This window comes from Ahaetulla prasina, chromosome 6 (genome assembly GCF_028640845.1).
Source record: "Ahaetulla prasina isolate Xishuangbanna chromosome 6, ASM2864084v1, whole genome shotgun sequence".
NCBI classification, from domain to species: domain Eukaryota; kingdom Metazoa; phylum Chordata; class Lepidosauria; order Squamata; family Colubridae; genus Ahaetulla; species Ahaetulla prasina.
In genome coordinates, this window is record NC_080544.1 from 29,758,708 (window position 1) to 29,786,656 (window position 27,949).

Consider the following 27,949-nt stretch of genomic DNA (forward strand, 5'->3'; position numbering starts at 1 on the left):
ATGGTGTAGCTCAAATTACAATGGGCACTTGCTCAATTAACATTTCCTGAACTTACATGGAAACTGGAATTCAATCAACCCTCAACATGTTCCTCTTTCTCAGTTTTGCCAAGATGCAGTTTAAAAAAATGGTGTGAAGAAAATGTGTCAAATTAAGGACTAAGAAAAATACACAGACTGTTGAATAAATGGAAAAGGGAAGCCTGGAAAATTAAAAAAAAAAAAACCTGAAACCAAATGGTTGGTCCCAGCACGAAGCATGAATATCTGCATAGGTAAACCATATTTATCATTCTATAAACCAGGATGGCAACTGAGATCAGGCTTGTCTATCCTCTGCCAACGTTTTATATTACCTAAAAAAATATGGTCTTGGTTTGAATTACGTGGAAAGAAGACGAAAAGCAATGAAATGAGTCAATAGTGCAAAGATTTCACCTCAAGCCACGTAGTTCATACAGTCACCCATCCTAAACATGTCTCAAGGCTAACCACAACAAATGTGTGGAAAAACAGAAGCATAACACATCAGCTCAAGCATCATACTGCCAAGCTCAGCCAATACAACTACATCTATATTGGACCCTGTAGAGCAGGGGTGTCAAACTCGTTTTCATTGAGGGCCGCATCAGGGTTGTGTTTGACCTTGGGCAGCCAGGGGCTGTGGCTGGGGTGGGCATGGCTAGGGTGGGTGTGGCCAGCTTGACATCATTTGTCTTGGGATGCCTGCTGTGGCCTGGGTTTTTGGCTGCAACGGCCTTCTGCAGCCTTTTGCCAGTGAAAATGGAGCTCAGGAGGGCTGAGCTGTTTTCTCTGGCAGACGCACCAATGGCCAGTCCTTCACTGTTTCCAGGGTGGCCCATGAGCCAGATCTAAGCACCCAATGGGCCAGATTTGGGCCGCGGGCTTTGAGTTTGACATCCCTGCTGTAGAGTGCCTGGGAAAAGAGTCAGGTATTCACGGGTTTTTGGAAGATTAAGAGGATCAGGGCCACTTGGATTTCAGGGGGAACCTTTTCCATAAGGAAGAAAAGCCACAATACAGACATCTCCTAAATTTTACCAAACAACTCTGACAGAGGGATTATGGGCTTGTTCCCTCTCCCGTTGTGTCCTCAGGCAGAAGGAATCCACAAGGAATCCACCAGGGGCCGTGGTGGCTCAGGCTGTAAGATAGCCTGTTATTAAACACAGCAGCCTGCAATTACTGCAGGCTCGAATCCCACCAGGCCCAAGGTTGACTCAGCCTTCCATCCTTTATAAGGTAGGTAAAATGAGGACCCAGGTTGTTGGGGGGGGCAATAAGTTGATTTTGTAAATATACAAATAGAATGAGACTATTGCCTTACACACTGTAAGCTGCCCTGAGTCTTCGGAGAAGGGCGGGATATAAATGTAAATTAAAAAAAAAAAGTAACCCATCCCTGAGCCATAGAGAGTTTTAAGGGTGAGAACTTAAATCTTGAATTGCACCTAGACGCATACTGGGAGTAAATGCTACATTTATAATAACCAGCATAATTTGGTGTGCTCAAAACAGCACGTACCACTGCACTCTTAACCAGACAAAGCTTCGGAGTGCTCTTCAAAACAAGCTCTTTGTAGATTACATTGCAATATTCCAAGGAAGAATTGACTTATGGCTTATTAATTTTTTCAATTTCCAAACATTAGGGGTGCTCAAAAATTGTGACATGCCTTGGGGATTGTAAAGATATTTTAGTTACTTTAATACAATTTAGATGTGCTTGGTAAATAACTACATAAGTAAGTACCATAACTTTTTAACATTTTGTTTGTTTCATAAGACCTGAACAACTTTAAGAGAATCTCCTGGTTCAGGAACAAACACAATTCATGCGCAAAATTGATTTTTGCAACACTTCCCCAGACATAACTGCCACCTATTCTTTGACCAAAGCCCTGACTCCTGGAAGACACCCTACTGTACTAGCACTAGCACTTAAGACTTATATACCACTTCATAGTGCTTTACAGCCCTCTCTAAGCAGTTTTACAGAGTCAGCATATTGCCCCCAACAAACTGGGTCTTCATTTTATTGACCTCCAAAGGATGGAAGGCTGAGTCAACCTTGAGCCTGGTGAGATTCGATCTACCAAACTGCTGGCAGCCAGTGATCAGCAGTACTGCACTCTAACCACTGCGCCACCGTGGCTCATCAACTGAGTACGCCAACTCAGTCCAAGTGAGTGCACCCCCACCACAAAGAAAATATTCAGCTGCAACTGAAACAAACCTCCAAAAACCATCTCAACCTACAATAATCCATCAACCCTACAGAGCCTAGTACAAATCACCACCCTAAATGTGATACTTAAATTAGATGTAGATATATACGGTAGATTATATTACATACATATTTTCTTGTCTAAAATTGAAAGACTAAATAGTGTATATGTAATACAACATTAAAGAAACTTAGAAAACCACAGTAAATAATTCAGACACCAACATCAAATAAAAGGTCATTAAATAGTTTTCATACAAAGAAGGAGAAAACCTACGAGTAAAACTTGGAATCAAGAGCATTGAATCCATCTTTCATGTTTATAGTTTGGGACAGCTATTCTGACATCTGAAGACAGAGCCGACCAATATGATTTGCAGAAAATTGCTGCCTAATTGGGTCAATTTATTGTCAGAGAAGCTTTGTACTCTTTTCATCTGTTCATTTTATGGTCACCTAAACTACCTAATTATTCTTCCTTCCAAAGTAGGTTGCTTCTGTGAAAGATCACAGAAAGCACTACTGGCATTATGAGAATTCTGTCTTTAAAGATGTTTCCGTTTCATAAACCATCATTTATTCCTGGGTATTTTTCATCAGCTTTTTTTCAAAGTCATGGAGGTGGAAAACAACCTAAACAAAGTAAAACTTCAAGCTTCCTAATTTTGAAAAAGACCAATAGAGGAATACAGAATCAAAACGGAAGAATTAGAGTTCCTTTTGTTCTTACAGGCAAAGAGGTTTTAAACTAAGCGCTTTTTAACCCTGCAGCTTCTTTCACTGGGGAACAGAGATGAAACGTGGTTTTTAACTGTTTCTATATGTGAAGAAGGATATATGGTAGATTTAGTTTCTCTAGCATCCCAATTCTCCACCTACTGACCCAGTTTCATAAATAATAACTATATTTATATTTTGTCATAAGGATGGGGTTATCAAGCTTGAAAAAAATGGATCCCTCTTTTTCCCATCTTTTTTTCATGAACACAAGGAGATCAAAAGCTTTCCCTTTTAAAATAATCACAATTTCAGTATCAGTTATTTATTGTCTTCTCTTCATTTATTTGAACCCCACATTTATAATTTTAATAGTAACTTTGAGAAGAATCTTGGGATCCTAGTGGACAATCACTTAAATATCAGCCAGCAGTGTGTGGCAGCTGCCAAAAAAAAAAAGCCAGTGCAGTCCTAGGTTGTATTAACGTGAAGCGTTAATGCCACTTTAAAATGCCTTTGATATTGCATCCAGTTTTTATATGCCACAATATAAAAAAGATGAGGAGACTTTAGAAAAAGTGCAGAGACGAGCAACAAAGAGGATTATGGGAATGGAGCTGAAATATATGAAGAACCGTTGCAGGAATTTGGTATTGTTTAGTTGAATGACAAGTAGGACTAGGGGTGACATGATAGCAGTGTTCCAATATCTCAGGGGCTGCCTCAAAGAAGAAGGGGTCAACCTATTTTCCAAAGCACCTGAAGGCAGGACAAGAAGCAATAGGTGGAAACTGATCAAGGAGAGAACTAACCTAGAACTAAGGACAAACTTCTTGACAAAACAGTTAATTGATGGAATGGCTTGCCTACAAAAGTGCTCCAAAGCTATAGGTTTTTAAGAAGAGATTGGACAACCATTTGTCTGAAATGGTATAGGCTTTCCTGCCTGAGCAAGGGGTTGGACTAGAGGACCTCCAAGGTTCCTTCCAACTCTGTTATTCTGTTATTTTACAAATAACTAAAGACAGAAAACATAGCCAATATATACTATTGTCCACACAACAACGGCCCTATGATGTGACCTTAGCTGAGAGAGAGTAAATGGCCCAAAGTCACCCAGCTAGCTTTAATGGATAAAGCAGCACTCAAACTCATGGTGTGCCGTTTTCTAACCTAATGCTTTAATCATTAGACCAAATTGGCTCTTATGTATTTAGTGTGTTCTAACTGCCACTTGTTAAAATTAGCCAGGATCTAACAATCATAGTTTTATTTATTATGTAACCAGTTGCTCAGGTTCAATAATAATAGGCATTTTCTTGCTTGCATGAAGAAACAGTAGGTAATGCCCTAGTATCCAGACACAATGGGCTTTTGTTTTCAGTAATTTTGAGTTTTTTTGTTAAAAAAAAACATTGACACCTTCTTTCCTTGATCCTAATATATTATTTTCCTCCCCACAAAATTTGGTTTTTCATAATATGCTTAACTGGATTATGCTAATGGTATTATTGTTTCATTTGAGATTTGATCTGAAACAAGAGTAATCTGGGAGATCTTAACAAACAGGTTCAAGTACACTTCCTGGCTGTCTCCTATCTTCTACATACTATATAATCTATTAAAATAGTAATAACTGTCCACCACAAGATGTCATTTTTTTGATAATCACAATATATAAATGTAATTATTAAATAAATATATATCTATATAATAATCTAGTGTACGCAAGAGTATATGTGAAGGTAACATCACTTATTACCAGATAAAACTTTTCAAATATTGACCAAGATCTGATGTACTGGGTATGTAAGTAGCAGGCTTACTGATTTTAGACTTAAAAAAAAAAACCTTAGCAGAATTCAAACAGAGAATCTGTGACTTAGATATTCAATCAGCTACAAATCTCCCTTTTCTATTATAGAATTGTCCTGTCCTCCTGGACTCTCCGTTGTTTATTATTATTATTATTATTATTGTTGTTGTTGTTGTTGTTGTTGTCTTTATTCATTAAACATGAAACTCAGTCAACTGAACATTCAAAATGGCATCACAAATACCATTGACTGGTGCTAGTGGGTGATATGGGTTGCTGCCAGAGTTCTAGGTATCAACCAAGTTCCTTCTTAAGGTGAACGATGTTCCAAGTAGTGCAGTTTTTTGCAGTTCTGTTGGTGTTATTGCAGGAAGCTGCAATTTGTTGATGTAACTTATAGAATTCTTGGACATGGTACCAAGTGCCTCGATGACAATGGGTATCACTGTTACAGGTTTCATCCATAGGCGTGTAGTTTTGATGGCTATTATTATGATTATGATTATTATTAACTTTATTCATTAAACATGAAACTCAGTCAACTGAGCATTCAAAAATGCATCACAAATACCACTGACTGGTGCTAATGGCTAATACGGGTTGCTGCCAGCATCCTAGGTATCAACCAAGTTCCTCCTCCTCCTCCTCCTTGTTATTGTTATTGTTATTATTGTTGTTATTATCATTTTAAGATCATGAAGGCTCCACCAGGATCTAACTTGATGTGTTACCCACACACTGATAATGGGAAGATATTTCCATTTCTTGTATTTGCATGTGTTGTAATCTGTATTCCATATTCTATTAAAATCATCACTGTACATGCACTAGGAATCAAATTTGTAACTCCAGTTATTAGAAATTATAATTTCCCCCACAATGAGAGGATCAGTGCTTTCCTTTGAAGTGACCAATTTTTAGATGTATCAAGAGTGGTGATGATTTTTTTTCTACAAATTTCTACAACACTCAATAGAAATTAAGTGGTGTCTTCTTCAGTTTCTTTTAGGCTTTCATAATAATTTATATATGCATTTTACCATTCTACATATTTTAATTTTTGTCGGTTTGGTCTTAGATCATCGTCATCCTTGAAATGAATGAATGAATCAAACAAACCGGGATAGCTCAGGCAATAGGGGCCGGGATAGCTCAGGCAATAGAGAAGCCTGTTATTAGAACACAGAGCCTGCAATTACTGCAGGTTCGAGCCCGGCCCAAGGTTGACTCAGCCTTCCACCCTTTATAAGGTAGGTAAAATGAGGACCCAGATTGTTGGGGGGGCAATAAGTTGACTTTGTAAAAAAAATATACAAATAGAATGAGACTATTGCCTTATACATTGTAAGCCGCCCTGAGTCTTCGGAGAAGGGCGGGGTATAAATGTAAACAAAAAAACCCAAACATTTATTAATATTTCTACACTATGTAGATAGAAATTTCAGACTTTTAAATATGTAATCTAATTATGAGTAAATACATATCAAACCGTTATTTGAGATATTACTGAATTGTTTTGGGGGGAATAACATAATCTGTGTAGTCTTCAAATACTGTGATGAACATTCAACCTTTGTTATATAGGCATTATTTTCTCATATGAATCTGTACAGCCTCACTCAACAGCAAGTCTTAATTAAAACATTCAAAACCATTCTTATGAAACAATTGTGTTTACCTAAATGAAGTTGCTTTTTCGCTGACAAAGTGTAATTTCATTCTCTCTCTTAGAATTTAACACAATAAATTTACGAAAAATAACATGTCTTTTTTACGTTATAGACATTACAATTTTTTACCAGATAAATATTTCTGGCAATTGAACCTTATCTTAGTAAGAAATCTCTTGATTGTATTATTAAGGGCACTAATAAAATGTATTCTTGTATTCTTTACAGATACAAATGGCTAATTACTGGCTACCACCTGTGGTGTCTCTGGTATAGTTTTTTAAAATGGTTTCATTTTAAAAGATTATTGTAGTAGCTGATTCTAATAGATGTATCAATTCATCACTTCGCAAAAAGCCTAATTAACCCACAGATATACATTACAGAATGCAAGAGAAACCGTTTGACTTTCATGAATTATCTGTTGTGATTCATAGGTTGAAATTACAAATGATATTCTTAGAACAAGCATTTGTGTGTATGTATGTTTTGGGCAAGATTTTTTTTTCTTTTTGTAGATTTTAGGCAGGCCTGTGGATGTACTGGAACATGGAACTTTGCATAGCCAAAAGAAAGCAGCAGAAGCAAGAATTAGTAGCTACCAAGAGATGCTAAAAAAAAGTTGACGGACGGACAAACTATAATTATACCACTAAAATTAAAATCTATAGGAACATAATTCTGCTTTAGGAAGAAACTGTATAATCTTATTCAACTTTATAACAGTTATAAAAGGAGATGTGTATATATATATGTAGGTCTTTGGTTATTCGGGTTTCTCTCCGTAAAATTGGAAGTGTCTTGGCGACGTTTGACGAAGTCTCATTCGTCATCTTCAGGCTTCAACCGTGCTTCTGGGAGCAATGTGTGATTGCAGCTGTTTCTTCCTTTTAACTGCTAGTGGGGTTTTGAACTGATTGGGTGGGAGCTTGGCTGTGCTCTGATTGGATGGAGTTTTTTGTGCTCTGATTGGCTCAGAAAACAAATATATATATTCTGAGGTTTGGGGGTTGGTTGTGCTCAGATTAGTCTGTGTTGCAGGGGATTTGAGCTGGTGAGCTGCATTGCTGTTGTTTGGCTTCGTGGTGTGGTCTACTACATCTTCATAGTGGGTGTCAGTCTGCTGCATGTATGGATTGGAGGGTTTGAAATGGCTAATGTTGCAGCTGCGGTCTGGCTTCTGGTCCTTGGTCGTGCTTCATGATCAGTGTGGGTTTGGGTCTGCTTTCTGGGTGGATGTGGTGGTGACATCCTGTGTGGACCTCGTGAGTGTGGGTCTGGTGTCATTCCTCGTGTTGGGACTCATTTGTCAATAAGGGGGTTTCCAAATGGCTGGTAGGCGGAGGTATCATCTCGTTTGTTCATGCTGTGTGGGCGTTTTCTATCTCGATGGCTTCTCTGATTATTCTGTTGTTAAAGTGTTCAGTTTTGGCGATAGTTCTGGTCTTTTAAAGTCAATATCATGTCCTGTGGCTTTAATGTGTTGGACCAGGAAGAAGTTGGTTCCTCTTTTGACTGAGTTCTTGTGTTCTTCAATGCGTGCACTTATTCTTCTGTTGGTTTGTCCAATGTATGTGGTGGGGCAGGCGGTGCATGGGATTTCATATACTCCTTGATTTTCTAACTCAATTTTGTCTTTGGGGTTTCTTAGGATGGTGGATATTTTTGTTTGTGCAGAATGCTGTCTTGATGTTGTGTTTGTGGAGGATCTTGCTGATTCTGTCTGTGGTGCCTTTTATATATGGGAGGAGGGCTGTGCCATTTTCTTGTTCTCTGTCTTGGAGGGTTTGAAATGGCTAATGTTGCAGCTGCGGTCTGGCTTCTGGTCCTTGGTCGTGCTTCATGATCAGTGTGGGTTTGGGTCTGCTTTCTGGGTGGATGTGCAGTGGTGACATCCTGTGTGGACCTCGTGAGTGTGGGTCTGGTGTCATTCCTCGTGTTGGGACTCATTTGTCAATAAGGGAAGGTTTCCAAATGGCTGGTAGGCGGGAGGTATCATCTCGTTTGTTCATGCTGTGTGGGCGTTTTTCTATCTCGATGGCTTCTCTGATTATTCTGTTGTTAAAGTGTTCAGTTCTGGCGATAGTTCTGGTCTTTTTAAAGTCAATATCATGTCCTGTGGCTTTAATGTGTTGGACCAGGGAAGAAGTTGGTTCCTCTTTTTTGACTGAGTTCTTGTGTTCTTCAATGCGTGCACTTATTCTTCTGTTGGTTTGTCCGATGTATGTGGTGGGGCAGGCGGTGCATGGGATTTCATATACTCCTTGATTTTCTAACTCAATTTTGTCTTTGGGGTTTCTTAGGATGGTGGATATTTTTTGGTTTGTGCAGAATGCTGTCTCTATGTTGTGTTTTTGGAGGATCTTGCTGATTCTGTCTGTGGTGCCTTTTATATATGGGAGGAGGGCTGTGCCATTTTCTTGTTCTCTGTCTTGGAGGGGTTCTTTTGGATTAGCTTGGTAATCTTATTTCTTTGGAATCCATTATTTCTTTGGAATCTCTTAGGGTCTTTTTTGCTATGTAGTTGCAGTGGGCTTTGGCATTAAGGTCATTTGATATGAGAACTCCAAGATCTTTGACAGGGTGAGGGTCGTCAGTAAGGTAATGATCATCAAGTTTGTACTTGTTGATAGGATTCTTTTTTCCAATATGTAAGACTGAGCATTTGCTGGTAGAGATTTGGAGTTGCCAAGTTTTAGACCAATTGGAAACTAAGTCGAGGTCTTCTTGAAGGGTAGAAGTATTGTTAGTGGTATTAAATAGTTTGACATCATCAGCAAAGAGAACACAATAACTTGAGATGAGGTCGCAGAGATCATTTATGTATAGTATGAAGAGCGTTGGACCAAGAACACTACCTTGGGGAACGCCACTTTTGACAGGAACAGAATTTGATATAGCGTTACCAATTTTGACCACTTGTTGTCTGTTTAACAGGAAGGCGTTTATCCAATTGTGAAGAGGTGCCGAAATGCCGTAGGATTTTAGTTTGAGGAGTAGTTTATCATGTACTACTGAATCAAAAGCTTTGCAGAAGTCTATGTAGATTGCATCTATTGCTTTTCCTTGATCAAGGTTGGTAGTCCATATATTTTTGCAGTGAAGTAGTTGTAGGTTATAAGACAATTTTTTCCTGAAACCAAATTGTTTATTAGATAGAAGGTTGTTTGTTTCAAGATGGAGTGTAATGGATTGGTTAATGTTGGATTCCATTACTTTGCATGAGACACAACATAGAGAGATAGGTCTGTACTTTTCAACAAGGCTTGGATCTCCTTTTTTGAAGATAGGGATTACTGTGGCTAGAGACCAGAGTTTTGGAAGGGAACAAGTTTTGAAGGCTTTATTAAAAATTATGCTTAGGGGTTCAGCTATATTAATTGAAAGTTTTTTTAAAAAGTATGCACATAGTCCATCTGGTCCAGTAGATAATGATGGTTTTAGGTTGCGAAGGGCTTTTTCAACATTATCTTCTGTGAAGTCTATATGCGTTAAGTCATTGTTAACATTTTTGGTACGATTAAGGAATGTTGGATATGAGCCATCACTGTTTACAAAGACTGAGCCGAAGAATGTGTTAAAGAGGTTTGCTTTAACTGTTTCATCAGTACATTCTTTTTTTCTGCAGTTCTAATTGTCCTCTAAAGTCTCTGTCTGTCTTGTTGGGTTGCATGAGGTGAACATGAGGAAATAAAGGCAATAGAATTCTACTGTGCAGTTTGCAATCAATTCTGAGCTTGGTTAAGTCTTCTGCAAAAGACAACACTTCAGGGATTGGCATAATTAGGAAGTGAGCTTTGGAAGATAGCCTTTTCAATTGCTGTTTCTCTCTTCCTCCTTCTTTATAATAAGCTTCCCCCTGAAATGATCCCCTAGTCCACTGAAGGCCCTCAAATCCTTTTTGGCAGACTTTAAGGAAAGAAATGTATTTATCTCTGATGGTAAATGCTGATATATTATACGGTTCATAGCTATATTGATTTTAATAGACATCTTATATTTTAAACCTCTTTCACAAAAATAGGGTATGTAAGTCTAAGGTTTGGGATTGAGTTTTGTGGAAATAAACACATCAATAAATCTTAATAAATACATTAAAATGCACAAAAGTAGAAATAGGGTGTTCTAACTAGGGTTAGAAGAACCAGGAGTGAAATTCAAATTGTTGGAAGAAAATCAGAGGTGGATCTAACATATTGGATTGAACGGGATTTTCAATAGCAATAATTATAATTAGGAAAATATGCTAATGAAGTCACTTTGATGGCTGGAAGTGAGCAATGCAGTAACCTCTCAGTGAAACCAAAGGAAGGAAGTGCAGAAACTTCAGTTTGCTGCTCAAAACTGAAGGGAAAAAAACCCAACAACTAACATTTTTATCAAGAGCCAGCTTGAATTATTAACAGACTTCTATCTTTCTACAATCAAAAATTCGCAAAGCTTGATTGTAGCCATTAAATGGTTTTGGTCAGTGGTGGGTTTCAAATTTTTTTACTACCGGTTCTATGGGTATGGCTTGGTAGGCGTGGCATGGGTTGGTGGGTGTGGCTTGGGGGGCGTGGCAGGGGAAGGATACTGTAAAATCTCCATTCTCTCCCCAATCCAGGGGAAGGATACTGCAAAATCCCTATTTCCTCCATCTGGGACTCGGGAGGAAGAGAATAGATGGGGGCGGGGCCAGTCAGAGGTGATATTTACCGGTTCTCCGAACTACTCAAAATTTCCGCTACTGGTTCTTCAGAACTGGTCAGAACCTGCTGAAACCCACCTCTGGTTTTGGTACTCAATTTGAAACCAGTGGCCAATGAATACTAGTCTTCCCTCACTGGCTGAGTGAATTTGGGCTGGTCATTCTTTCTCAGTAAACCCATCTGAAAGATGAGTTATTGTGGGCAAAGAGAAGGGAAGAGCGCTGTGCACCTTAGGTTGTGAAAAATAATGGTGGGCTATAACAGGAGGAGGAGGAAAAATGAAGAGATCATTACTATTTAGAAGAGAGTTATTTAGCTGTTTTAGTTACAGCTAAAACATTAAAGTGTGAAACGTATTGTGACAATAAGGGTAATGCATTGTCAAAGCTGTGGCTTTTCTAGTTGCAACATAGGGCTGTGAAAGTCGAATCATCAGAAAGACTGAACAAAGAAAAAGGTATGCCTTTAAATTGTGATGGTAGAGAAAATTGATGCCTATATCTTGATCTGCAGTAAGAACAGATCATTCAGTTCCTGGTGAAATAAATGAAGGCTGCTCACTGGAGGCATTAACAATGAAGCTAGAGCTTTGATGTTTTTTGGACAAATAAAGAAACATTGGAGAAGATGCTTTGAAAATTTAAAGGCGATCAAAGAAGAGGCCAAGAGGACGTAAGCTGGCTACATTCCATCACTGATGGCACACAGTTGCGTTTATAAATAGTGATTTTTTTTTCAAATTACAAAACAGTTATTGATAGCCAGTACTGGAGAGATGATGTCACTGAGTCAGAAACAACTAAAGGATAACAGAAGTATACTGACATTGATACTGGTTGTAGAACAGATGGAATTCTTTTAATACTTTAATTCCCCCCCCCCCATCATCCATAATATTTTAGATCAGGGCTGTCAAACTCCCGGACGTCGCGTACTGGCCACGTCCATGCCCAGTTTAGTGAAGGGGGGTGGGAATCCTGATATGTCACATGATGCTACCATGACAACGTGAGTATGACACCCCTGCTTTAGATACAGTTTTTAACGACATCATTTTGCTAACCACTAAAGGTAGTTCATTATTTAGCTGTTTTCCACTCTTTAAATAGTGAAAACTCTTTGCTTAAATGTGCCTCTGACAGATTTTTACATTGGATTATGTTTAGCTTTTGGTATAATCGTATTGCTATGCATGGATTCTTCATCAGTAAACCTTATTTGCATTAAAAGCCTAAAGGTCCCAGAACCTATTGATGGAAGAACAGATTCAGTAAATCCACTGCTAATAAAAATATTGAATATAGAGAATATACAATTTAAAATCACTTTACTGCCTGTAAGTAGGCCTAAAGTATATAAACTGCTATGGGCTTGTTAAGAAAAGAATATTTAAATATCCAATATTTAAATGAGTGAAATAAGTTATTCACCGTTTAAATGTGAGAGAAAAGGAATTTTTGCTGACTTCCATATTTGCTTGGGGCACATTAGCACTATAAGAGATACGTCAGAGAAAATTATTAAGAAAAAAATCCTAATTTAAGTATTTCCCAAGTATGAGAAGATGACATAAATGATTTGACTTATTTTATTAATGCTCATTTAGTGTTAACCTGGAAAAATTTGCATATTAAATAAAGAACACATATCCACACTATCTCTTTGTATATGACTATATACACCCTTATGTTCTACCTGACCAAGAAAATAAAGCATTCAAATCAAGCACTATAAAATTGACAGTGCACTGACACTTTGACACATTCACTCCATTTTTAATGAACCACAACTATTGCTTTTCATTTTTTAGAGATAAAACCTGCTTCCAAACTAATCTTCATAGGAGATGATTTTCATGCACTTGAAAAATAATGAAAAGAGAATGAATTAGGAAATGGCCACATTGCTCTAATAAAACTTGTTCTCACTTCAAATTGGACATTTTTTTCAATATAAGTCATTATCTATGGAGAGGAATTCTTACATTGTTACCCAAAAATCTGACTTTTGAAGTTTGCCCGTGTACATGATGAACTAAATCTTTTCATTGCAACTTTGTGCCTGGATTGCTTGTTTTCACTCCATTCAAGAAGCTTCTAGTACTGTGACACACAAATAGAATATGTATCTATGCTTAAGTGAAAATGTATTTATGAGATAGAAAGTACTTTAGATCCAAAACCACAGACAGAAGACTCATATAAACTTGAAGCACATCTTAAGAAATATTAAAGACTGTTAGGCCAGGATATAATGTTTATTGATGTCAAAGCCAAGGTTATGAACAACGAATGTCACGATATACCATATTTTTCAGAATATAAGTCGCACCGGAATTTAAGACGCACCTTAGTTTTTGGAGAGGAAAATAAGAAAAAGGCTGATTGGCAGGTGGATCGGCCTCCCAGAATACCCCCAATCAACTGTTCCAAGAGGTGAGTTTTAGCAACAGATTCCTTGGTTGTGAGCTCTGTGTCTTGCTTTTTTTTTTTTTTTTTTTGCTTTTTTTCCTGCCTCTAAAACCGCTTCAGAAAAAAAGCCCCTGAAGTTCTGTTTGGGGGCTTCCTTTCTGAAGCTCTGTTTGGAGGCTTTTTTCTGAAGCTCTGTTTGGAGGCTTTTTTTCTGAAGCTCTGTTTGGGGGATTCTTTTCTGAAGCTTCTTTTCTGATGCTTTTTTCAGCCTCTGAAACCTCCCTTTGAGAAGCTGGGTGGGGCTACATTCAGCGTATAAGATGCACCCAGATTTTCACCCCCTTTTTTGGGGAAAAAAGGTGCGTCTTATACTCCGAAAAATACAGTACAGCATACATTGCTCTATATCTTTAACCATATAGTTAGTTCGCAGATAACACTATGACAGAACATAGTGACCACAGTTTGGAAGACTAATTAATATATTATTTCTTCTTCTAATAAAAAAAATATTATTAATTATATAATAATTTAAACTTGGTTCATGAGCCATGCTATTAGGAGAAGTAGACGTATGAAATAAATTGAGAATGAAATCTGTTGCCTGTTTAATAATATCACAATGGCAGCAAAAATAAAAAAAGAAAAGATGGCAGATGAATAGAAGGAAGAGGTTGAGGGTTGGAATTCAACCCTAGTCAACTCAATCCGGTCAGAATATAACATCTGCACCCTGCCAATGTGAAGAAGCTCATACCTCAACCTGTCCTATAGCAGGTCTCAACCTTGGTCCCTTTAAGACTTGTGGACTTCAACTCCCAGAGTTCCTCAGCCAGCTCTGCTGGCTGAGGGACTCTGGGAGTTGAAGTCCACAAGTCTTAAAGGGACCAAGGTTGAGACCCTGTTCTATACTGTATGCTTTCAGAGGAAGAAAAAAAAACTTCTATCACATCAGTGGTGAGTTGCTACCGGTTTGCCCCGGTTCGGCCGAATCAGTAGCAGCAGCAGCAGGAGGCTCTGCCCACCTGCCCAGATGCTTCTGCGCATGTGCAGAAGTGTGGCGTAAAGCATGTGACTGCCCAGGCGAACCAGTAGCGACGGGATTTGAAATCCACTACTTTATGACATTAAATTAACCTTAAGAAACTTTTCTAACAGTTGTATTTAAGTTCAAAATTAATAATTTCATATGGGCAGACTTAGAAAGAAAAGAGAGAGAGAGAGAGAGAGAGAGAATGAAATTTCGATATTGCAGCATGGAATCCACTCAAACAGTTATCCTTTGAAAACGTTCATAATGTTCACTATTTCTCCATAAAATTGAATTTCTTTCCTTGTTCTGAAGTAATATCAAACAACCAACACAGTAATGAGATGGATGCAGGAGGGGCAGCAATAAAGGAATTTGTAGATACAATTACATCTAGATACAGCTATCTAGAATGCAGATATAGCCTAGGTCAGTGATGGCTAACCTTTTCTGGACCGAACGCCCAAAACACGCTTGAGCACCTGAAGCCCCAAAATGTGTGGGGGTGGGGAGGAATCCATTGTCTCCAGCCTCAGGGGGCAGCCCCTCACTGGCTCCTCACTCCAGCCCCAAGGGGTGGGGTGGGGGCAGCCTCTCTCTGGCTCCAGGATGGCTCCACAGATCTAGGGCTGACCATGTTCTGGCATGGATGGATGGATTGTAGATCAGCACCCAGCCACGCAGGGCCAAAGCGCTGGGGGACAGTCCTTTGTTGTTTCCAGGGCAGCCCCGCAGGCTAGATCTAACCACATCGTAGGCTGGATTTGGTCTGTGGGCCTTGAGTTTGACACCCCTGTCCTACAACAATAACATACATTGAGATTGTCCTTGCAATGTCTGCTCCTGTCTTGAAGTGCTGACATAATCCAAGATTCAGACTACTCTAATGGTTAAGATGTTAGGCTAGGAATCAGTAGACCCAGGTTCAGGTCAACCTCAGCCCAATCTCTTTTTCTCTCAGCCCAGTTGCTTCCCATAGAGGGTTGCAGAGGTGGTATTCAGCAGGTTCTGACCAGTTCTGAAGAACTGGTAGCAGAAATTTTGAGTAGTTCGGAGAACTGGTAAATATCCCCTCTGACTGGCCCTGCCCCTATCTATTCTCTGCCTCCTGATTCCCAGCTGATTGGGAGGAAATGGGGTTTTTGCAATAACCTTCCCCTGGAGTGGGGAGGGAATAGAGATTTTGTGGTATTCTTCCCCTGCCATGCCCACCAAGCCATGCCCACAGAACTGGTAGTAAATTTTTTTTAATCCCGCCACTGGAGGGTTGTTACTGTTTTGTTACCACTCAACTCCAAAATAGATTTGGCAGGCATGGGATGGTCTCCTTTCCCTTTGTTTCATGTTGTTCTCTCAGCGAAGAAACACAACTGGGTATCCATTGAAGACATTAATGCATTTGCTAATTCAGAGATTGATGCAAAAGAGGCCAGAAGTGTCTTATGAATGAATTCATTTGGAACGGAAAAGGATAGAAACAGATTGATTGATTGATCCATCCATCCCTTGACATTTCATAGATCCTTTGATAAAGAGAAGTTTAACTAAAAGAGATGGATTGATTAACCTATTTTGTACAGCATACAAATAGAAGAGGAGTTTTTTTTTTGTCTTTATCTGATACACATTTCACAATACAACTTTAAAATAGCATCTTCTTGAGAGCTTTGCTAAATAATGAGCTGAGATTCCATATACATCAGGGGTAGTCAACCTTTTTATACCTACCGCCCACTTTTGTATCTCTGTTAGTAGCAAAATTTTCTAACCGCCCACCGGTTCCACAGTAATGCACCGTGAATCGTCGTCTGTGCATGCCTCTCACGCATCGTGGATTGGGTTTGTGGGGGGGCACTGCTTGTCTGTTACAGCTGGGTGGTGTGGGGGAGATGTGCGAGCTATTCTGGGACTAGGCTCTTTTGTTTGCGGTCGCACTATAGCGCCATTTAGTTTCACTTACGTAACGTGAACTAAACTTATGGGCGGGCGATACAAATAGTATATTTTCAGAAATTTAAATTGTCACGGGGAATTTTATGAAAACCTAATGAAAATGTTTTTAAATAATGCTATGAAAATTTTTTAAAAAGTCAATTAAATTAAAAAAAAAAGGAAAGTGCTTCAGTATCGGACAAAACCCCTACCGCCCACCATGAAAGCTGGAACGCCCACTAGTGGGCAGTAGGAACCAGGTTGACTACCACTGATATACATCATCATTTCTCTTATAGAGAAAGAAACCTAGCTCAACTAAAGTTAATTATCAGCTGTTGCTTGCATAATAGGGAGAGAAGATGATAACTTAATTAGTATTTTCAATCATTCTACCGCTTTCCATTTTTCCATCATTGACCAAGGCCAAGGAAAAATGAGAATTAAGGAGACAGTAATTACTATAGTTACAATCTAAGTATTGATGGTTATTATTCTTGATCTATCTATCTATCTATCTATCTATCTATCTATCTATCTATCTATCTATCTATCTATCTATCTATCTATCTATCTATCTAATCTATCTATTAGATGAACAGTTTCCATTATCTATATTTCAGTTGGAAGAAACAGTTGCAAGAAAAGAGACAGCAGGAAATTAATGGTGCCACACCTTCCTCCCACAAACACACACAGAGGAAAACACAGCTACAATCACTTCAACCATCAACTAATTTGAAGCTATTGCTCTTGCAAAACTCACTCACCCAGTCCCAGGTGCTCAGTGTTTGACATCCAAATGACCAAATCCAAATGTGGTTGGGTGATCCCTGTTTACTGATCCCTTTTTAGAGATCCCTGTTTACTGACTTCCTCTCCTGCTATGACATCATACTGGTCCAGAAAACATGGACTGTTGATAACATGCTATTAAATGGATTTCATTGATTCATTGAGCAGGACAGAGCCAAGAGCATGGAACAGCAAAAGAAGATCTGGGAGTCCTAGTCTCCACTCCACTCTACCATATCAAAGCACCTCTCTCCACTCAAGGCACATGCCACCGCTGCATTAATCCAAGTCACAGTGCTCAGTTGATAATAAATGTTTATATACCCCCAATGAGACAGAAAGTAGAGACCTAGATGTATATTTTATCTATCCTGTTTCCCCTAAAATAAGACCTCCCCTGATAATAAGCCCAATCGGGCTTTTGAGCGCATGGCAATAAGGCCAAGCGCTTATTTCAGGGTTCAAAAAAATATAAGACGGGTCTTATTTTCAGGGAAACATGGCATTAGGTATGACTCATGAAGGGAAATGATGCAAAGTAAGATATAAATCCCAAAGTCATGTCACCAATGCCTTTGGAACTGAGAAAGGTGTAGAGCAAGGTTGTATTATTGGCTTCCCTCTTGTTACATGATGGGCCATCTTCTCAACAAATATTTTCACTCTCCAAAACCAGCTTGCAGGATCATCTCTGTTTTACTCTATGTAGATGATCCACAAATAGTTTCCAGAATCCCTATTGATCTTATAAGAGAAAACTAACACAACTTTGCAAGGAAGACCAGCTAGAACTCAATGACCAAAAAATCAAAATTGTGTGTTTGCCAAAAGGCTCCAGAATCAACCCTTGAAGATAAAAATGGCCACAGGGTTGAGCAGGTCTCCTGATTCAAATATCTGGAAATAGCAATAACATTTAGAATATTTATACACCGCTTCATGCTGTTTTACAGCCTCTCTACAGAGGCAGCATATTACAGTCAGCATATTGCCTCCAACAATCTGAGTACTCATTTTACTGACCTCAGAAGGATGGAAGGTTGAGTCAACTTTGAGCCGGTCAGGATCAAAGGAATTAAACTCCTGGCAATGTGAACAGATTTAGTCTGCAATACTGCAACATAACAACCACTGGACCACCACAGAATGTAGCCTTACATTCTTTCAAGGAACATATTTTCCACCCATGAATTCCTCAAGACAAGAGATGGTCAATACATTTCTGCAGCATTTCTGCAGCATTCAAATTATTGGAAGCTAAGCCAACATCACAATTTCTCTATGGTGCCCATATGGGCCCTTTCTCAAATTTTGTACCGTTAACACTTGTTCAGTCCACATTTTGGGCCCTTCGAGCCCAAAAATGTGTCTCAAATGCTACCCAAAGGCTAGACATAGACCTCATGAAAGTAGGCACTAGAGCAGTGGTTCTCAGCCTGTGGGTTGGGACCCCATTGGGGGTCGAATGACAATTTGCCATGGGTCGCCTAAGACCATCGGAAATATGGGAAGTATACTTGCAAGTTGAAGAATTGCGCTCCAATGGTTGACTCCACAAGCCAGCTGCAGGCTCTTCAAATCGCTAGCCAAATTCGGCTTCAGGCGCAATGAATTAAAAAAGAGAGAAATCTTTGTTCTGATGTCTCCCTCTCAAGCCATCTGCAATCACTCCCAATCGCTAGCCTAATCTGGCTTCAGGCACGATAAACTTAATAGGGGAGGAGTCTCCACTTTAATGCCTCCGTCCTCAAGGCAATCGCAAGCAGTTCAGATCGCTAGCCAATACGGCTTCAGGCGCGATAAATTCAAAACAAAAATAATTTTATGGTTGGGGTCGCCACATCGTGGGGAATTGTATTAAAGGGGTCACAGCACTATAAAGGTTGAGAACCACTGCACTAGAGTGTGTACTCAACTGCTGGCTCAGGCTATCCTTTTCTCCCCTTTGAATTTTGTCCCATTAATTATGAGTTGGATTTTCAATCCAAATGAAAGTGGCAACTAAAATCTCGTCCTTGGGCTTCTCTCCAGGTCTTCCACTCTGGGTATGATCAAACCAAAACACTCATTAAACAACATATAGCAGACAGAGTGTCAATTGGACCTAGCTAAGTCTTCAACCTCCACTGACACTGAACCCAATGGAAATTCCATGTCTCCTATGGCATACTTAAGTAACTTCAAAGTCAGTAGTGGGATTCAGCCAGTTTGCAGCACTTCGGGAGAATCAGTTGTTAACTTTCTGAGCAGTTTGGCAAACTGGTTGTTGGAAGAAATCATTACGGCAGAGAACCGATTGTTAAATTACTTGAATCCCACCACTGTTCAAAGTACATAACCACCAAAAGGCTTTTACTGTGGCACTATATCACACCATCTCCTCAGCTGTACTTGAAGAGCAATTCAGGAAGATTCTTCTACCCAGAAATACTCTACCTCACAACTTTGGACCTGCAGAAACAATAGAACATGCATTTCTTCCGTGTCTGTACTACAGAGACATTCATTCACCTCCCAGCTACTTGCTGACACCAATCCTACCATAATATACAATGTTTCCAGGTTCTACACAATAGCGCTTAAAATCTGTCAGAAGGTGACTTTAATAACCACTTCACTCATAATAGTAGAGTAATTTTTATTGTGTTAGATTTAATTTGCCATGCTCCCTCATATCCACCTATTGCTCTAGTCCTCCTTTTAGATTTTTTTTAAAAAAATTCCTTTTTGATTTTCATTTCATTTCATTTTTTTAACTTTTATTTGTATTCTTTAAAAATGTGTATCTTTCATACTTTTTAATTCTTTGTATCTTACCCTTCTGATTTATGATCATAATAAAGGTTCAATTTGAAGGCTACAGAAAGGCTTAATATAATAGTTTTCTAGCCATCTACCCAACAGATCTGAGCCCTTTTTAAAGACTAAGCAGGATTTTTATCCAATCGTAACTAGATTATATTTACTCAAGGTTACGTTCTACTTGCACATAACCATCACAGAACCATATCCTGGAAACTTGGGTTTTGTGTAATTGCCTATAACACTGCATTCATCTTGACCTCAGACCGTGACAGAAACATTGTGATATCAGTGCTCTGTAACGTCTCTGCTTTTTCCAATGCTATTAAAGAGCAGTCCCAAATACAATACAATCAATTAGAATTAAGACAAAAATGGAGTGCAGCACACTAATTTCTGTGGAACATAGTGCCCTGAAACTCCACACAAGAGTATGACTCATCAGTCTTTCCTGCACAAGATATGCCTATCCAATTATAAATTAAACTGAATGTTTATTATTAATGTCTTCCCGTTTTCCTAATTCCAAAATTGAGCAAAATATGTTTAACTTAACTTGGGAATGGTTTTTGCAAATTAAACCTTCATTCAAAAGGTTGCTGTTTTCTCCAATGATTGCAATAATAAAACACTGGAAAAATAATGTGAATTCTATTTAGACAATACCAGTGACCTGTTGGCTATTTAAACCTTTCTACTAGCGCTCCTTTCTTTTTCCTAATTTATTTATTTATTTATTTATTTGTTTATATTTCTATACCCTTCTCCCGAAGGACTCAGGAGTTTATAGCCATATTAAAACCATTTTTACAAACGCTAAAATAATTTAAAATGAAATATTTAAATTTAGGCTGATTCCTTAAAACCCATTTAAAATTCCCAATTAAAACTATCAGGCTAGTCCTGCACGATGAAACAGCCATGTTTTCAGCTCGCGTCGGAAAGTCCGGAGATCAGGGAGTTGGCGAATACCTGGTGGTAATTCATTCCAGAGGGTTGGGGCCCCCACGGAGAAGGCCCTCCCCCTGGGGGTCACCAGCTGACATTGTCTAGCCGACGACACCCTGAGGAGGCCCACTCTGTGGGAGCACACTGGTCACTGGGAGGCCATCGGTCACAGTAGGCGGTCCCGTAAATAGCCAGGTCCCATGCCATGAAGCGCTTTAAAGGTAACCAGTACCTTGAATTGCACCCGGAAGACCATCGGAAGCCAGTGCAGCCTACACAGGAGTGGTGTTATATGGGAGCCTCGATTTGCTCCCTCTATCACCCGCGCGGCTGCATTCTGGACCAGCTGAAGCCTCTGGGTGCTCTTCAAGGGGAGCCCCATTTAGAGAGCGTTACAGTAGTCCAGATGGGAGGTGACAAGGGCATGAGTGACCATGCATAGGGCATCCCGGTCTAATAACGGACGCAACTGGGAATCAGGCGGACCTGATAAAAAGCTCCTCTGGCGACGGCCGTCGTTTGATCTTCCAATGACAGCCGTGCATCCAGAAGAATGCCCAGATTGCGGACCTTCGCCGTGGGGGCCAATGACTCACCTCCCACAGTCAGTAGGACTGTGGAGTATACCGGGATGCCAGCATCCACAGCCACTCGGTCTTGGAAGGGTTGAGCCGGAGCCTGTTTCTCCCCATCCAGACCCGCACGGCCTCCAGACATCGGGACATCACTTCGATGGCTTCATTGGGGTGGTTTGGGGTGGAAATGTACAGCTGCGTATCATCAGCGTACAGATGACACTGCACCCCAAAACCACGGATGATCTCACCCAGCGGCTTCATATAGATGTTGAACAGGAGGGGTGAGAGGACCGACCCCTGTGGCACCCCACATAGGAGGTGCCTCGCGGTCGACTTCTGCCCCCCCGCCAACACCGTCTGCGATCGGCCCGAGAGGAAGGAGGAGAACCACTGAAAAATGGTGCCTCCCACCCCTAACCCCTCTAGCCGCAGCAGCAGGATACCATGGTCGATGGTATCAAAAGCCGCCGAGAGATCAATAGGACCAGGGCTGAGGAACAACCCCTGTCCCGAGCCCTCCAGAGATCATCCACCAATGCGACCAAAGTCGTCTCCGTGCTGTACCCAGGTCGGAAACCGGACTGGAACGCGTCCAGATAGACAGTTTCATCCAGGTACAGAGGGAGCTGGTATGCAACCAGACTCTCAACAACCTTCGCCACAAAGCGAAGGTTGGAGACCGGATAGTAGTTCGCTAAAACAGCTGGGTCCAGGGAAGGCTTCTTGAGGAGGGGTCTCACCACCACCTCTTTCAAGGCAGTCGGAAAGACACCCTCCCTCAAAGAAGCATTAATAATTCCCTGAAGCCAGCCTCGTGTAACCTCCTGTGTGGCCAGTACCAGCCAGGAGGGACACGGGTCAAGTAAACATGTGGTTGCTCTCAACCTCCTCAGTATTCTGTCCATGTCCTCGGGAGCCACAGGATCAAACTCCTCCCAGCTGACAACCTCAAGACCTGCCCCCGTCCACCCATCTGAATCTACCCAGTCTGTGTCCAGCCCCTCCCGAATCTGAGCATTTTTATCGTGCAGATACTGTCCAAAATACTCAGCACGACCTTGCAAGAGGTCCTCCCTCGCCCCCTGAGAGAGAAGGGAGCAGGTCACCTAAACAAGGCAGCTGGGCAATTATCTGCCGATGCGATGAGAGCGGCGAAATATTCCGTCGCTGCCCTTATCGCCACTAGATAGGTCTGAATATGAGACCTTACTACTGTTCGATCAGAGGCGGAATGGCTGGCCTCCAGACACTCTCAGGCGTCTTCTCCGGCGCTTCATCTCTCAGCTCCTCAGAAAACCAAGGAGCCAGTCGAGAACAGCGCCGGGTCAGAGGCCAAAAGGCACGTCGGTCCAAGGCCCCTACCGCCCTTTCCCAGGCGGCAGAGTTCCTCAGCCAAGTCGTGGGCCAGGGCCTCAGGAATAGGCCCAAGCTCCGTCAGGAACCTCTCCGGGTCCATCAGGCGCCTGGACGGAACCAACATATTGGTTCCGACTCCTCGCAATGGGGATAGGCGGTTGAAGGTCCAGTCAAGAGAGTGACAAGGGTTGAACGACTAATTCCCTTACATCTAAATCACTCAGCCACTGTCCAGAGACAAAAATTAAGTCCAGCGTGTTTCCTCCAATGTGAGTGGGACCCTCAACTAATTGGATCAGGCCCAAGGCTGTCATGGAGGCTCTGAATTCCTGAGCTGCTGCCGATACCTCGCCGAGCGATGGCAGGTTGAAATCCCCCATAACAATAAGTCTGGGGGTATCAACCGCCAGCCCGGCTATCACCTCCAGCAGCTCAGGCAGGGCCGCTGTCATGCCGCAGGAGCCAGGTGTGATCAGCAGTACTGCACTCTAACCACTGCCACCGTGGCTCATCAACTGAGTACGCCAACTCAGTCCAAGTGAGTGCACCCCCACCACAAAGAAAATATTCAGCTGCAACTGAAACAAACCTCCAAAAACCATCTCAACCTACAATAATCCATCAACCCTACAGAGCCTAGTACAAATCACCACCCTAAATGTGATACTTAAATTAGATGTAGATATATACGGTAGATTATATTACATACATATTTTCTTGTCTAAAATTGAAAGACTAAATAGTGTATATGTAATTCAAAATTAAAGAAACTTAGAAAACCACAGTAAATAATTCAGACACCAACATCAAATAAAAGGTCATTAAATAGTTTTCATACAAAGAAGGAGAAAACCTACGAGTAAAACTTGGAATCAAGAGCATTGAATCCATCTTTCATGTTTATAGTTTGGGACAGCTATTCTGACATCTGAAGACAGAGCCGACCAATATGATTTGCAGAAAATTGCTGCCTAATTGGGTCAATTTATTGTCAGAGAAGCTTTGTACTCTTTTCATCTGTTCATTTTATGGTCACCTAAACTACCTAATTATTCTTCCTTCCAAAGTAGGTTGCTTCTGTGAAAGATCACAGAAAGCACTACTGGCATTATGAGAATTCTGTCTTTAAAGATGTTTCCGTTTCATAAACCATCATTTATTCCTGGGTATTTTTCATCAGCTTTTTTTCAAAGTCATGGAGGTGGAAAACAACCTAAACAAAGTAAAACTTCAAGCTTCCTAATTTTGAAAAAGACCAATAGAGGAATACAGAATCAAAACGGAAGAATTAGAGTTCCTTTTGTTCTTACAGGCAAAAGAGGTTTTTAAACTAAGCCCTTTTTAACCCTGCAGCTTCTTTCACTGGGAAACAGAGATGAAACGTGGTTTTTAACTGTTTCTATATGTGAAGAAGGATATATGGTAGATTTAGTTTCTCTAGCATCCCAATTCTCCACCTACTGACCCAGTTTCATAAATAATAACTATATTTATATTTTGTCATAAGGATGGGGTTATCAAGCTTGAAAAAAATGGATCCCTCTTTTTCCCATCTTTTTTTCATGAACACAAGGAGATCAAAAGCTTTCCCTTTTAAAATAATCACAATTTCAGTATCAGTTATTTATTGTCTTCATTTATTTGAACCCCACATTTATAATTTTAATAGTAACTTTGAGAAGAATCTTGGGATCCTAGTGGACAATCAGTTAAATATCAGCCAGCAGTGTGTGGCAGCTGCCAAAAAAAAAAAGCCAGTGCAGTCCTAGGTTGTATTAACGTGAAGCGTTAATGCCACTTTAAAATGCCTTTGATATTGCATCCAGTTTTTATATGCCACAATATAAAAAAGATGAGGAGACTTTAGAAAAAGTGCAGAGACGAGCAACAAAGAGGATTATGGGAATGGAGCTAAAATATATGAAGAACCGTTGCAGGAATTTGGTATTGTTTAGTTGAATGACAAGTAGGACTAGGGGTGACATGATAGCAGTGTTCCAATATCTCAGGGGCTGCCTCAAAGAAGAAGGGGTCAACCTATTTTCCAAAGCACCTGAAGGCAGGACAAGAAGCAATAGGTGGAAACTGATCAAGGAGAGAACTAACCTAGAACTAAGGACAAACTTCTTGACAAAACAGTTAATTGATGGAATGGCTTGCCTACAAAAGTGCTCCAAAGCTATAGGTTTTTAAGAAGAGATTGGACAACCATTTGTCTGAAATGGTATAGGCTTTCCTGCCTGAGCAAGGGGTTGGACTAGAGGACCTCCAAGGTTCCTCCCAACTCTGTTATTCTGTTATTTTACAAATAACTAAAGACAGAAAACATAGCCAATATATACTATTGTCCACACAACAACGGCCCTATGAGGTGACCTTAGCTGAAAGAGAGTAAATGGCCCAAAGTCACCCAGCTAGCTTTAATGGATAAAGCAGCACTCAAACTCATGGTGTGCCATTTTCTAACCTAATGCTTTAATCATTAGACCAAATTGGCTCTTATGTATTTAGTGTGTTCTAACTGCCACTTGTTAAAATTAGCCAGGATCTAACAATCATAGTTTTATTTATTATGTAACCAGTTGCTCAGGTTCAATAATTATAGGCATTTTCTTGCTTGCATGAAGAAACAGTAGGTAATGCACTAGTATCCAGACACAATGGGCTTTTGTTTTCAGTAATTTTGAGTTTTTTGTTAAAAAAAAACATTGACACCTTCTTTCCTTGATCCTAATATATCATTTTCCTCCCCACAAAATTTGGTTTTTCATAATATGCTTAACTGGATTATGCTAATGGTATTATTGTTTCATTTGAGATTTGATCTGAAACAAGAGCTGGGAGTTCTTAACAAACAGGTTCAAGTACACTTCCTGGCTGTCTCCTATTTTCTGCATACTATATAATCTATTAAAATAGTAATAACTGTCCACCACAAGATGTCATTTTTTTTGATAATCACAATATATAAATGTAATTATTAAATAAATATATATCTATATAATAACCTAGTGTATGCAAGAATATATGTGAAGGTAACATCACTTATTACCAGATAAAACTTTTCAAATATTGACCAAGATCTGATGTATTGGGTATGTGAGTAGCAGGCTTACTGAGTTTAGACTTAAAAAAAAAAAAACCTTAGCAGAATTCAAACAGACAATCTGTGATTTAGATATTCAATCAGCTACAAATCTCCCTTTTCTGTTATAGAATTGTCCTGTCCTTCTGGACTCTCTGTTTATTATTATTATTGTTGTTGTTGTTGTTGTTGTTGTCTTTATTCATTAAACATGAAACTCAGTCAACTGAACATTCAAAAAGGCCTCACAAATACCATTGACTGGTGCTAATGATTGATATGGGTTGCTGCCAGCGTCCTAGGTATTAACCAAGTTCTTTCTTGAGGTGAACGATGTTCCAAGTAGTGCAGTTTTTTGCAGTTCTGCTGGTGTTATTGCAGGAAGCTGCAATTTGTTGATGTAATTTATAGAATTCTTGGACATGGTACCAAGTGCCTCGATGACAATAGGTATCACTGTTACAGGTTTCATCCATAGCCGTGTAGTTTTGATGGCTATGATTATGATTATGATTAACTTTATTCATTAAACATGAAACTCGGTCAACTGAACATTCAAAAATGCATCACAAATACCACTGAATGGTGCTAATGGCTAATACGGGTTGCTGCCAGCATCCTAGGTATCAACCAAGTTCCTCCTCCTCCTCCTCCTTGTTATTGTTATTGTTATTATTGTTGTTATTATCATTTTAAGATCATGAAGGCTCCACCAGGATCTAACTTGATGTGTTACCCACACACTGATCATGGGAAGATATTTCCATTTCTTGTATTTGCATGTGTTGTAATCTGTATTCCATATTCTATTAAAATCATCACTGTACATGCACTAGGAATCAAACTTGTAACTCCAGTTATTAGAAATTATAATTTCCCCCACAATGAGAGGATCAGTGCTTTCCTTTGAAGTGACCAATTTTTAGATGTATCAAGAGTGGTGATGATTTTTTTTCTACAAATTTCTACAACACTCAATAGAAATTAAGTGGTGTCTTCTTCAGTTTCTTTTAGGCTTTCATAATAATTTATATATGCATTTTACCATTCTACATATTTTAATTTTTGTCGGTTTGGTCTTAGATCATCGTCATCCTTGAAATGAATGAATGAATCAAACAAACCGGGATAGCTCAGGCAATAGGGGCCGGGATAGCTCAGGCAATAGAGAAGCCTGTTATTAGAACACAGAGCCTGCAATTACTGCAGGTTCGAGCCCGGCCCAAGGTTGACTCAGCCTTCCACCCTTTATAAGGTAGGTAAAATGAGGACCCAGATTGTTGGGGGGGCAATAAGTTGACTTTGTAAAATATACAAATAGTATGAGACTATTCCCTTATCCATTGTAAGCCGCCCTGAGTCTTCGGAGAAGGGCGGGGTATAAATGTAAACAAAAAAACCCAAACATTTATTAATATTTCTACACTATGTAGATAGAAATTTCAGACTTTTAAATATGTAATCTAATTATGAGTAAATACATATCAAACTGTTATTTGAGATATTACTGAATTGTTTTGGGGGGAATAACATAATCTGTGTAGTCTTCAAATACTGTGATGAACATTCAACCTTTGTTATATAGGCATTATTTTCTCATATGAATCTGTACAGCCTCACTCAACAGCAAGTCTTAATTAAAACATTCAAAACCATTCTTATGAAACAATTGTGTTTACCTAAATGAAGTTGCTTTTTCGCTGACAAAGTGTAATTTCATTCTCTCTCTTAGAATTTAACACAATAAATTTACGAAAAAAAACATGTCTTTTTTACGTTATAGACATTACAATTTTTTACCAGATAAATATTTCTGGCAATTGAACCTTATCTTAGTAAGAAATCTCTTGATTGTATTATTAAGGGCACT

General features: G+C 39.7%; 1 protein-coding gene across 3 annotated transcripts in view; it reads right to left on the bottom strand.

The window, feature by feature from the left end:
* Nucleotides 1-27,949, bottom strand: part of PRKG1 (protein kinase cGMP-dependent 1) — a 1,075,924-nt gene that overhangs the window by 285,809 nt on the left and 762,166 nt on the right. The window lies entirely within an intron of this gene.